At 37.6% G+C, this 12,856-nt stretch overlaps 1 long non-coding RNA gene across 1 annotated transcript; it reads right to left on the bottom strand.

The window, feature by feature from the left end:
- Nucleotides 1-659: 659 nt before the first annotated feature.
- Nucleotides 660-12,587, bottom strand: LOC124165917. Its single transcript, XR_006866356.1, has 5 exons — nt 12,517-12,587; nt 10,641-10,712; nt 9,133-9,212; nt 4,216-4,286; nt 660-872 (listed from the first exon to the last, which is right to left on the bottom strand). It is a non-coding gene; the product is annotated as an uncharacterized LOC124165917 (long non-coding RNA).
- Between the last annotated feature and the right edge of the window lie 269 nt (nt 12,588-12,856).

A 12,856-nucleotide genomic window follows, 5' to 3' on the forward strand; every position in this document is an offset into this window, starting at 1 on the left:
GAATTTCTGTCATTCTACGAGAAAATGAAATGGAGAAATAAGATTCTCTCACTTTCTATGACTAATACAATTTGAACACGGGCGTACCCAGCAAAGGGCAGGGTGGGGCAGCTCCCCCCCCCTTCCACTTAGAAACAAGAGTCGCAGAAGTCTTTGAGCAAAATCAGTGCTGAATTGAAACAAAAGCATTCAACAAATTTTCTTTAAACCCACGAAAAATGATATATATTAGTTAAAGATGTGTTACTAAAATAAAGCTATTTTTTTCAAGGAAATAGTCTCATAAATCCTATTGTTGCTCCCCCCTCAGACCTTGGCTTGCACCCCCTCCCCCTAGAACACGGCTTGTCCCCCCCTGGTAATGATTCTGGGTACGCCCTTGAATTTGAATGTACCTGAACAAATGGAAAAAAAAATAAATTGAAGTTTTACAATAGTACTTCTACTAAACAGATTATTTGCAACCAAAAATTTTGTCAAATGGTAATTAACAGAAAATGATTAACAAATACATATCAAAAAACAAAAGAGAGTCAAAAAGATCTCGCTATGATCTTAGAGTAAAGAGAAGGGAGAGCCTTGAAAGTGAGCTAAGATTATATCAAGCGTATTACTCTATACAAATTATTTTCATTATATATAATAAAGTTTAACCTTGGACTTTTATTTTGAAATTTGTCTGTTTTATTTAATTTTCACACTCACCCCTTTGCTTATCCTCATTTCTCAAAAGACTTCTTTGCTTCAATATGTTTCTATTCCATGGTCCAAGATCCTCATCCACCACACTATCCAGGGGTGGTATGGCCGGGTCGGCTGATCGGTGACAGCCAATGGCCCCTTAGCTTATGGGCCCATCACAATGCTCGAGTCTATTGTGAAGCGTACATGAATGGCGTTATAGAAAACTCAGATTACTTAAACATAAGATTTTTTTGCAATTACAAAATTCTAGGTGTTCATTAGTTGCTTTATTTATGAAATAATGACAAAAATTATATAAAAAACAAATTAAGGTGCCAGAAGATAAAAGAGAACGTGACGCTTTTTTGAAAGGGTTATTCAAAAGGTTATTTTAGAGGTTTAGTTTAGATTTGAGTGCAGTTTAAAGGAAATTATACTCTTAATAGATACCCAGACGGCACAGAATCCTCCGTATTCCGAGGATTCTGTGCCGTCTGGGTAATAAAACCATAGTAAGGTTTTAATTTTTATTAGCAGTGGAATTTTCACTTTTAGTGCTACTTTCTTTGTTTCCTTGTTGTGTGTATTTATTATTCCTTTTACCAATTTTCTACTGATGCCATAAATATCCGACAGTACGTTTCTTTACCCAGGAGATGAAAGCCAGATATAATCAATGGAGAATTTCCTACACATTTCCTATACCAGATAATGACACAATTTCTCAATAAATTCCTCATTAATCTACCCAAACCTACTCCTGTCTTTTCTTATCTACCCATACTTCCTTTGCTCTTAAATATTCTTAATGATTTCTTCAGCAATCCACAGTTTCCTTATCCTATGCCTTTCCATCTTTTTGGAAAAGGGTATTTGAAGGGTTATTATATAGGTTTCTTTTATATTTCAGTGCAGCTTTAAGGAAACAATATTCTTAATAGTAGATGATAGTACCACAATAACGTTTTAATTTTTACAAGCAGTGGAATTCTCACTTTGCTAGAGCTACTTTCCTTATGAAATTGCTATTTTTCATTAATGTTCATCTTATTTTTAAGAGCCAGAATAGCATGGACATACAATTTCCTAAAATTTTCTGGAGTGGGACCCCTGAATCCTCCAGGAGGAGGGCCCCATAGTGGACCCTAGCCGAGGGCCCCCAGTCACACTAAACTGCCCCTGGCACTTTCTCCCTTTAGGATCAACCTTGCTGGTCTATTCCATGTGTCATACAGTTCATCAATGTATTCTTTCCACTTATTCTGCATCATTCTATTATTTGGACAAATTGCTTCATTCTTAAACCTAATTTGCAGCATAGCCAGTCCTCCTTTAATACCAGATAGTGACACAGACTGGCTTATGATTCCCCTACCCTTTCACCAAATTGCCTCTTCCCCTAAATATACTTCAGCCTCCTTTTTTTCTGTGCCATGTATCACTAATCTACTGAAACCTTCTGCTGTCTTTTCTCATCTACCCATCCATCTTTTGCTCTTAAATTATCTTAATGATTTCTTCAGCAATCCAAAGTTTCCCTATCGTATGCCTTTCCATGTACTCCATAAATTTCTCAGTTGCATTTATTATGCATTCCTTTTACCATTTTGCTACTGATGCCATAAATATCCCACAGTACGTTACTTGACCCAGGAGATGAAAGCCAGAAATATTCAATGGAGAATTTCCAACACAGGCGAATGAATGCCATAAGTATCCAGCCCCTTGATCTCTCCCTTTTGTTAAAGAAAGCACCAAGTCCACCCACGGTTTCAAACCCCAAATCAGGAAACTTTGGTAAGCCAACGTGAATAATAGAGACTTTGAAATGGATAGCTTGAGGCATCACTTGGTGAAATAGCTTCAAGTAGAATCAAAAAACTCTTTATTTCAGTTTATAACACAAAAAAAATATTCCTCTTATGTGAGCTTCCATAACTTCGTTTGAAAAAATGGCATAAGAAAAATGTTTTTTTTCACGAACAAAATTCACTAACTCTTGGTTAACTATGTGGTATTCCATTATTTCCTGGATATAGACAGTTACTAATACCACTTATAAGTGGTATAAGTAACTGTCTATATCCAGGAAATGTTTTTTTTTTGACATAGGTATTGCTTCCTTGTTTATGGTAAATTTAAACTCTTCCTAGTGTAACCAGGTGAGCTTGGTCCATTGGACACTTAACATACGTGATTAGTTACACATCATTGGAAGGTTAATATAAATTCTAAAACATTGCCTTCTAACAAGCATATTTTGGAAAATTTAAATATACATCTACATAATCCCTTGTGAGTTAACGCAATTGCGTGCAGCAAGGGATGAGTGTTCACCAGTCATGCAACAGCAGGTTGCACTTGGATGCTTTCATGCACTTTAGGGTGGTCCTTATTTTAAAAGTTTTCGAATTTATTTTGGGATGCCCCCCCAGTTTTATCCCATTTGGTGAGAAAACAAATCATGAAAATTATATCTTCAATTGGATACCAGGAAAACATGCCGCATCGCACTCAAAGTTTTGAAATTTAGGTATTTTGAGCTTAGTAAAACCACTTGTCTGTTTCCACACACTTTTATTTAAACCCACCATGGTTTCGACAACTCGTGCCATTATCAAGGTACATAGCCTTGGATGACAGCCTTTTTATGGTGGTAGAGTTTTTCAGGAGGGGGGAGGGTTATTGGGATGTGTTCATTCCAAGGTTAATGATGACGTCAATGGGTGATTGGTGGGAGGTAGGGGTGAGTGGAATGGGAACATATGGTCGTTACATAATTTAAAATTAGCAGGGCAATTAACAATTTCAATCTGTTCTAAGAAATACAGTTTCCACCCCTTGTCATGTACATGTAAAATTTTTGCATCTAAATTGCACCAGTGGTGTTGGTCATTCAAATGTCTTGCAATTCCTGATGAGTCATCGTTATTCAAAAAACATCGTCTATGTTCTCTCATTCTTGTTTTAGAACTCCTCCCAGTCTGGCGAATATATTTGGTTTCACAATCGTCACAAATCATTTCATACACTCCACCTTTATCATCATTACAATATTCACCAATAGAGTTAAACAATAATTTACCTAGTGTCAAAGTAGTGTACCTAGTTGGTATTTTTGGGTGTTTTTCGCACATAACTGAAGATGATGTCACTCTCGGATTGTTCTATCACTTTTTTGTCTTCTACAACGACTCATTAGACACTCGCAGAGTATCACCTCAAATTTCTTTCATTTCTGCCCTTTGGATTCCGAGATATCGCACCGAGAGTGAGCGCCAGGCACCCCAGTCAGACAATTAGGGTGGCACGCGGGTTGCATACTCTCTACATTTGTTGTTCATTCCCACTCATCATGAAATCATAAAATTCTTTAGATAAACTTTAAACTTGGTCAATATAACCTTGGATGCTCTATTCATCTCTATTAATTGACAAAACAGGCTAAGTAGCAGTGGTTTCTTCTCTATATCTAGAATTTTATGTACATACGTATATGTAGAAATATGATAGCAAAAACGGATCTCATACCATTTTGATGATCTGCTAGAGGCCTGGGGCAGGTGTCATTCCCCAAATGTTGCGGTGGGACACGTTGTCAGCTGTTATGGGTGAAAAACAATTTAAATGATATTCATTAGTAACCACCTTGAAATATATTTTGGATGTTGTATCCTTTTCAATATGTATGTTATTGTCCTTATATTATTTATTATTATTGCGATAAATTTCATGCACAATTGACCTTAACTGAAATTAATACGTACTCTTGGCAATTAACGCATGCCTTGAGGGAATCCTTTGTGCATGAAATCATGTCAGTAGTTGTTTTCAACTCATCGTTTTTTATTTCAACTTTGCGCAAAAATGAAAATAACGTAAATATAATCATGAAATTCCCAGCCAAAACTATCAGTATGATAATAAGGTAAGCCAAAAAACCTATACTTTGTTATCAACTAATTTTGGGTTATTTTTACTGTGTTCAATTTAGATGTTACTCCAAACAAAACATCATGTATTTCCCTGTTAGTATTTCTCATATTAGTATTTACACCAGTGGTGCAACTATGAGGGAATAGATACCCTAATAAGACTCCCCAGCTAGCACATTATAAGTCATTGAGATAAGGTGAAAGGAAGAAATAAGGAAGTCGCTTCTCAAGTAAGCTTCTCAGGCAAAAAAATCTGTACTCTAAATAAGCTAAAGCTATACTCTAACTGCACTTAATATCTGGACTGGGAATGCACTTAAGACTGCACTTAATTGAAACAATACAGCACAGTTGCCATAGTACAGTAAAGTACAGTTACCAAAGCACAGTCAGAGTGCAGTGGCCACAGCACAGTCAGAGTGCAGTGGCCATAGCACGGTCAGAGTGCAGTGACCACAGCACAGTCAGAGTGCAGTGGCCATAGCACGGTCAGAGTGCAGTCGCCTCAGCACAGTCAGAGTGCAGTCACCACAGTACAGTCTAAGTGATTTATTTGGGTCTTCTTCCGTTTTATCCATGGCTCTATGAAAACTCACCAACATTCCAGCTGGCTTCATCAGATCCACTGAAGTAGCGATGCAGATTTGGCCAGACTGATATTTATGTCCAACGGAATCCTCTTTGACACTTCAATGAACACAAAGAAGCTGACTGGAAGTTTGACTAAATTTCATCCAAAGCCATGGATAAACTCTGAAGATGACCCAAAAAACTAGCTGGAAAAGGGAATGATCTAAACCCTGTTTTGATATTGGATACAAATGACATGAAAGCCAATTCAGATATAAAATCATTTAATATAAAATGTAATATCTTACAATGAAATTCAATAATACATGGTGAATTCTACATGGTGTTTCATTTTACATAAATTCATGGTGTTACATTTCGCGGAGGTTTTCCGTAAAGTGGCCGAGTGGGACTTTAACGTATCATCCTCTGTTGGCTTAAGGGCCTGCAGTGTCTCTCACCCTCCTACACCGTCTTTAGCTCACCGGTGCACTGTCGTGCGTGGAGTGAGGTAGTGTCCTTCAATCTGGTACGCTATGGTGAGCAAAAACAAGTCACCAGCAACGGGGTCGGACGGGATCGATTCGCGGGTTCTGAGTAGTGAGGACGGAGGTCCACCGCAGCAAGTTCAACTCAAAAATCACTAAAATTTGAAAAATGATTTGTCGGCCTCCTAATAAACACAGAACGCTTGGAATAACACCAGGACCTTGACAATGCGATCCGGAACACAATTTTTGGGTTCTAAAGGGAGGTTATAAGGAGACACCAGTCGACAAAAACAAAGGACGATCGCCTTCACTACGAAAAACATCAAAAAATAACCCCAGATTTTCACTTTTCGAGATAAAAGGCACACAGAATAGTATAATTAGATAATATTGATATTCTACACTGGATATAAATACTTGGAAATGCACTGATAAGAAATAATAACGTATTATTGGAACACGATCGACAACTCGTCACATATGTTCAAGCGTGAAACACAAAACTTCAAAAATAACCAAAAATAAGGCATAGAATGTCACTGAAGGGGTGAAATATAAAGGAAAAGTAACTCCGAAACACTGATTAACCTCAATCAGGACGGATTTTCAATAACACAGGGAATTATAACACAAAAACCAACTCGGTATAACTGAAAACTTAAGACACTTGTAATTGAAAGAAAAATGCACGTAGGGAAACGAAACTTTCACAGGAGCAGTAGAATAAATGGAACTAGAAGCACATAGAATCACAAGGTGGGCAAAGCCACCCCCTAAGATTGGTGGGACTTTGAAATTTCTCGGCAGCGGCTAGATTGAGGCAAACACTAAAAACGCCACAAAAAAAGCCAAAATTGGTTGGATCTTGAATATTTTCACAGTAGGCGGCAGCGGGAACATTCACGGACGTTACTGACATAATCAGCGTCAGTTAATCAATGATTTAGCCACTAAAACTGAGGTTATACGGGAGCGGCACATAGACACGTGTCCTGCTGTGGACCCCCGTCCTCCATAGTAAAGATAGGAAATACTTTCTCCCGCCAATGACTAGTTTAAGTCCAGCCCTGTCAGAGTGCAGTTTGAGCCATAGTGCAGTTCCAGTCCAGTTACCCAGCCCAGTAACAGTCCACTTTTAGCCACAGTACACTTCCAGTCATGTTTTCCAGCCCTGTCACAGTCCAGTTTGAGCTATAGTACAGTTCCAGTCCAGTTACCCAGCCCAGTCACAGTCCACTTTTTGCCACAGTACACTTCCAGTCATGTTTTCTAGCCCTGTCACAGTCCAGTTTGAGCTATAGTACAGTTCCAGTCATGTTACCCAGCCCAGTCACAGTGCAGTCTGAGCTCTAGCACAGTTCAAGCACAGTGATCCAGCACTGTTACAGTACAGTTCTTCTCAAATTCTAGCTGCCATAGTACAGTCTAGTACAGAAGAGTGTACTGTGACTGTGCTAAACGCATAGTTTAGTCCAGTTACAGTGCAGATTTAGTGCAGTCACAGCACTGATTTTTTTGCCTGAGTTGTTATGGGTTTCTTACGGCCAGGGCGACAAACATCCAGAGTAATGGCAAAATGGATGCCAAACTTTCAGCACTTCCGTAGATGCTGTTATTATCCCATCGTTACAGAGTGTTAATTAGGGCCTTTATGCATTAAAACAATGTTTTTATTATTGGCGCTTCTATATTATGAGGAGAAATAACATCATACCGCCATAATTTGAAAATCATTCACATTTATGAACTGATAGCTTAACGAAGGTCGTAAGAAAAACACAATTTCACAAGAATACCAACGTAGAATAATATAAAAATGCCGGAAGGAACATCTAATATACGTATTGCAGTCGTCGGGTTATCAAACCATAATTTAAAATTCATAAATGTTAAAATGTATGGACCTTGAATAAATTCAGTTTTTCATGCATATGCCAAACAAGTTTTTTTTACATAATTGGATATTTAATTAGTAACTACGCCTCCTGTTCTCAACAACTGCCGTGGTGTAGTGGTTAGCGAGTAGTGCTTCGGTTCCGAGGGTCGCACGTTCGGATCCATGCTGACGTTATTTTTTTTTCTTTCCGCCGCATGGATAGAGTACTTGTACTATGCTTTATATCTTCACTAGCCGGTTGCTTGCAGTTATTAATTTTTTTCTATTTACGGGAAAATCTGTTATCAGTTGTTCAGCCCTTCTAAAAACTCGCTAAATTTCCCCAATAGCCTTTAAATTCATGTCAAGATGAGCCGCGTAGCATGTGTAGTACGCTGTTCAGCCGCCTTTGGCGCTCCAACAGAAGTGACTTACATTGCCTGAGGATATTTGACGGCATTCCTTACCTAAACGCCCCTAACGTCTTACCCTTGCCTTATATAAGTCCCTTAGCTTACGATAAGCTGCTTATCAATTTTTTCCGTAAGAAAACCATAAGAAACGGTTAACTCACTTACTTTGTGCTATCTGGGTCAGAAGTGGAATAACTAGGAATATGCTTTTAGGGGAATTGGGGGGCTTTGAGAGGGGGGATTAGGTTGGGTAGTGGGGGCTACCCCCCAGAAAACGGGAAGTTAAGGAAAATTAAAAAATAAAATAAAATGCCTGAAAATGCATTTTACGTCATTTTGGCAATTTAAATTTAACTTTGTGCGGATGCATTTGTTATGTGTCCAAACTAGACAATGGTTTTAAATAATATTTTTATTTCTCTGGCGCTTTGGGACGAATACACCCCCTCATCCCCCTCCCCATGCTCAAACCACTAAGACTCAGAGCAATTAAAAAGAAAATATTTAAAACTATTACCCAGCATTGACATGGAATAACTGCAACTACTTAAAGTTAAATCTTTAGTGCCTAAATGATGTTAAATGTATTCCTAGGCATGTACGATTTTTAAAATTTTCCCAGTTGCCAGGGAGGGGGGTTGCCACCCCACGCCATCTCACCCATTCCCCCCGCACCCCTAAAGCATATTCCTAGAAACGTCACTGATTAATACTATTATCCAGCTATACCATGCACAATAATTATTGGTAGGCATTCAAAGTATGTAGAAATTTTTATTACAAGTATCATTTTTTTGTTCAGATTTCAAAGTTAATTTTCATCTCAAAATTGGAAATCATTCATTACTTGTCCCAAAAGTTCCCCAAATTTCACACATAGTCAGGTGTTATGGCTGTAAAATCAATTTACATGATATTATTTAGAATCCATCTTGAATTGCACATTGGATTTTCTACCTTATTATAATGTATATTACCTATTGCTCAATTATTACGCATGCTTTTATTTGAGCCATCATAGCACAAATCAGTTTCTGGAGGAATTTGTCTACCACAGAAGTGTATGATTTTGAATGTGTACGTGTTTGTTTATGGTTGGTAGTGAGGCTAATATATAAAAAATGTATATCTAGAAAAAAGAATTATAAAAACAGATCCCATACCATTTTGATGATCTGTTGAAGGCCAGGGGCAGGTGTCATTCCCCGAATGTCGCGTTTAGACGCATAGTCAGCAGTTATGGCTGAAAAACAATTTAAATGATATTCATTAGGAGCCAGCTTACATTGAACTATGGATGATCTACCCTTATTATCATGTGTGTTAATGCTTCTTGCATGTATAATAGTAGGATAAATTGTATATGCCATTGGCCCTTAACCTGGCCTGTGTTGGGCCGCCAAGACACCCTCCTATACCGAAATTGACGAATTCTACTGTCAGAATACCAATATTACCCAGTTCCTTGATGTGAATCATGTCCCATTCAACAGCATAATTAACACCGTCTTGAGTAAAAAAAATAATAATTTAATTTAATATGATTCAATCTCGTAAGATTCAATTTAATCTCAAGAGGTTGAGGATATAAATTTCAAAATTAATTATTGTATTCCACACCCCCAGACTCCCCTGCAGTCCTCCCCCTGAATACTCCTGGCACCCTCTGCCCATGGCCGTCCACTGCTGTAAGTTGGCGCCCAGCACAGGCCTGCCTTTAACCATTTCGCACCAGACGTCGGGTGTGGCCGACGGGCATTTTCATACGCAGAAGACCTGACGTCAGGTATAGCTATCACAGATTTTTCAATGCAGACGACCCGATATATTGGCTCTGGCCGATGCGAGGGAAGGGAAGTAACCACTGAGGTAGCAATTGTTGGATGCATTCAGGCCCGGCCTGAGACCCAGCTTAGCGAGTCCTTATGGCCACTCCTTAGCAATTATAAGCCGGACCCTTCAACTCATTTATAATCATCCTCTCTGTAGGAATCCGTTGCGAGGTGATCATATTGTCAAAAGTTTTTTCAATGATATATTTTGTGCATACTACAATTTTTTTAATACTTTGAAATGAATCCTTCGTTTTGATCCGAGGTTAAGTAATTTGTAAAGCAAATTTAAGCGTTAAAAATAACAGACATACGGACTTATAGCAATATTAACTTATACATATTTACTAACTTTGTTGTTATTAACACAAGAAACCCGTTTAAAATTCCACAATGCTTAAAAAATACTAGTTATTCTTTTAGAAGAGTAAATTATTGAAAATCAAATACAATGTTTGGTTGAAAAAACACTGGTAAAGCAGTAAGTTGACCATGGATTCGTGCTATGATAGGGATAGAGGGTGTGGTCCAGTGGGTGGGGTAAGGGACGGACGCTAATCGCTGGGCTTTGAGCTGGGTGCCAAAACAGAGGGACAAAAATACCCAGGCAACTCACCCCCAAAACAAGGCTCCGTACAGAGGGGTTTGAAATCTTCTAATGCTACATGTAGCACGAAAACGTTTTCCTATTCTAGCCGCCAGTGCGAAAGGGTTAAATGAAGATGATAGGTATTCTTGGAAATTAACATGTGCATTGAGGAAATGTTTTTTGAATGAAATGACACTAATACATAAAAAATTTATATTCAGAAAAATCAAAACAAAAATAGATCTCATACCATTTTGATGATCATCTGGAGGCTAGGGGCAGCTGTCGTTGCCCAAAATTCACACATAGTCAGGTGTTATGGCTGAAAATCAATTTACATGATATTCATTAGGAACCATCTTAAAATGTTATTTGAATGATCCACCCTTATCATTATGTATGTTGTTGCTCCTGGAATTTGTTATAATAAGCATGATAAATTGCAAGTGCCAATTGTAGCAGAAAGTACCTAACCTTGGGTTGGTATCTAAGGACTTTCCGTCGATGGGAAATGGTGAAATACCCAAGGTTGGTACTGGTGGTTACTTCCGGTATTCCCCATTACAGAAAAGTAATACATATGTAATGTCAAATAAATGTCTCGTATGGTATGAACTTTCAAATAAATACATAGCCATCCAGTGCCAGCTTGCTCATTTAATCTCTATCACCCTCCTGGGCTAAAAATACAACACCAATGACCCTTAAATAAAGACAATAGGTACCTACCCTTGTAAATTTATTCGTACCTTGAGGAAACTTTTTTTTGCGAAATCATTTGTGTCGTTGTTTTTCAATTCAATTCCATTTATTGCATCATTTTTAATTTCAAATTTACATAAATTAAAATCAATAGTGATGCAATCACGAATTTCCTTGCAGATATTTCAGTGTTATTTTAAAGCACATAAAAAATATATGTACTTTGTTAATAACAATATCTGGGTTTTTTTTACTGCATTGAAATTAAATGTTACTCCAAGCAAAATAGCATGTATGTATTTCCCTGTTAGTGTTTCACATATTAGCATTGGCGGATTTAGGAGGGGGGTTGGGGGGGGGGGAGCACAGGGGCATGTGCACCCTTATACCCTTAAAAAATATACAAGATTTTTAATAATGTCCCATTATCATTGCATTCATTTTGTATTACGAGGTAGCCTAATGCCCCCCCCCCTGATCAAAATCCTTTTCTTGTGCCCCCCAGAGAGAAATCCTGGATCTGCCCCTGCATATTTAGTGCATATTTACACTATTATCCAACTAGACCATGTACAATTACTTTTGATAGGTTCTCAAGGTATGCAGAAATATTTTTATACGAGTATCTTTTTTTTGTTCAGATTTCAAAAATTATTATCATCTCGAAATTCAAAATCATTCATTACTTGTCCCAAAAGTTTCTTAGTACATATCTTGGCTGAAATGTCTTTTTAATGTTAAATCACAGGTTTGACAAACATACATACATATATTTAAAGATGAAACATTGAAATGTTTTGGCTATTCTTTAAATTAAGTTCTCATTAAAAATTTGAGTCTACTAATATATTTTCTAATGCTCACAGGGCATGGTTGCAAGTAATTTGTTGCAGTAAAGAAACAAAAAAATCATTAACAATCTGCCCTACAATCTATGACATTGTTGTGATACGACATCTGCTATCATCTCAAAAAAGGTAAAAATGGGTGATTGGTCAAATCCACAACTTTAAGTAATTCAAATACAAAAAGAATCTTTCACCAATTTGAATAAAAATCTTGCATCCATATTCACAAAATCAATATTAAAAAATATTAAAAATTGAAAAGTTATTAATAAAGGGTACAGGAAGAGCATGGCCTCATATATACAATGAGTTATTAGAGGAAGAAAGCTTGCCACGGCGGGTAAGCTAAGAAGGGGGGCATGGTGGTCATTAAGTTATTCAGAGTTACAAAACCTCTAACTAGAAACTCTTTCCCGTAAACAAAAGCTATCATAGCATTAATCAGTTTCTGGAGGAATTTGTCTACCATAAAGGTGTATGATTTTGAAAGTGTATGTATTTGTTTTTTTCATGAAATGAGACCGATTTACAAAAAATGTGTACCTAGAAAAATGATAACAAAAACAGATCTCATACCATTTTGACGATCTGCCAGAGGCTGGGGGCAGGGGTCATTCCCCAAATTATGCAGTGGACTCGTTCCAGTCACGTGCTATGGCTGGAAAATCAATTTACATGATATTATTTAGAAATCAGCTTAAATTGAACTATGGATGATCTACCCCCAGTGAGGAATGGGTGGTGGAATCCACGTGGAGATGTAACGTGGATACCACGTGTTTTTGGTAGTGGAATCAACGTGGAACCCACTTGGAAATTTGGTGGAAAAATTAAAACAGCAGTTGGCACTGTCCTAAAACCATTAAAACCTCAACCACTCTATATCTAAACCTTCTATATATGTGTCTACGATTTT

Source organism: Ischnura elegans, chromosome 9 (genome assembly GCF_921293095.1).
Source record: "Ischnura elegans chromosome 9, ioIscEleg1.1, whole genome shotgun sequence".
In the NCBI taxonomy this organism is placed as follows: domain Eukaryota; kingdom Metazoa; phylum Arthropoda; class Insecta; order Odonata; family Coenagrionidae; genus Ischnura; species Ischnura elegans.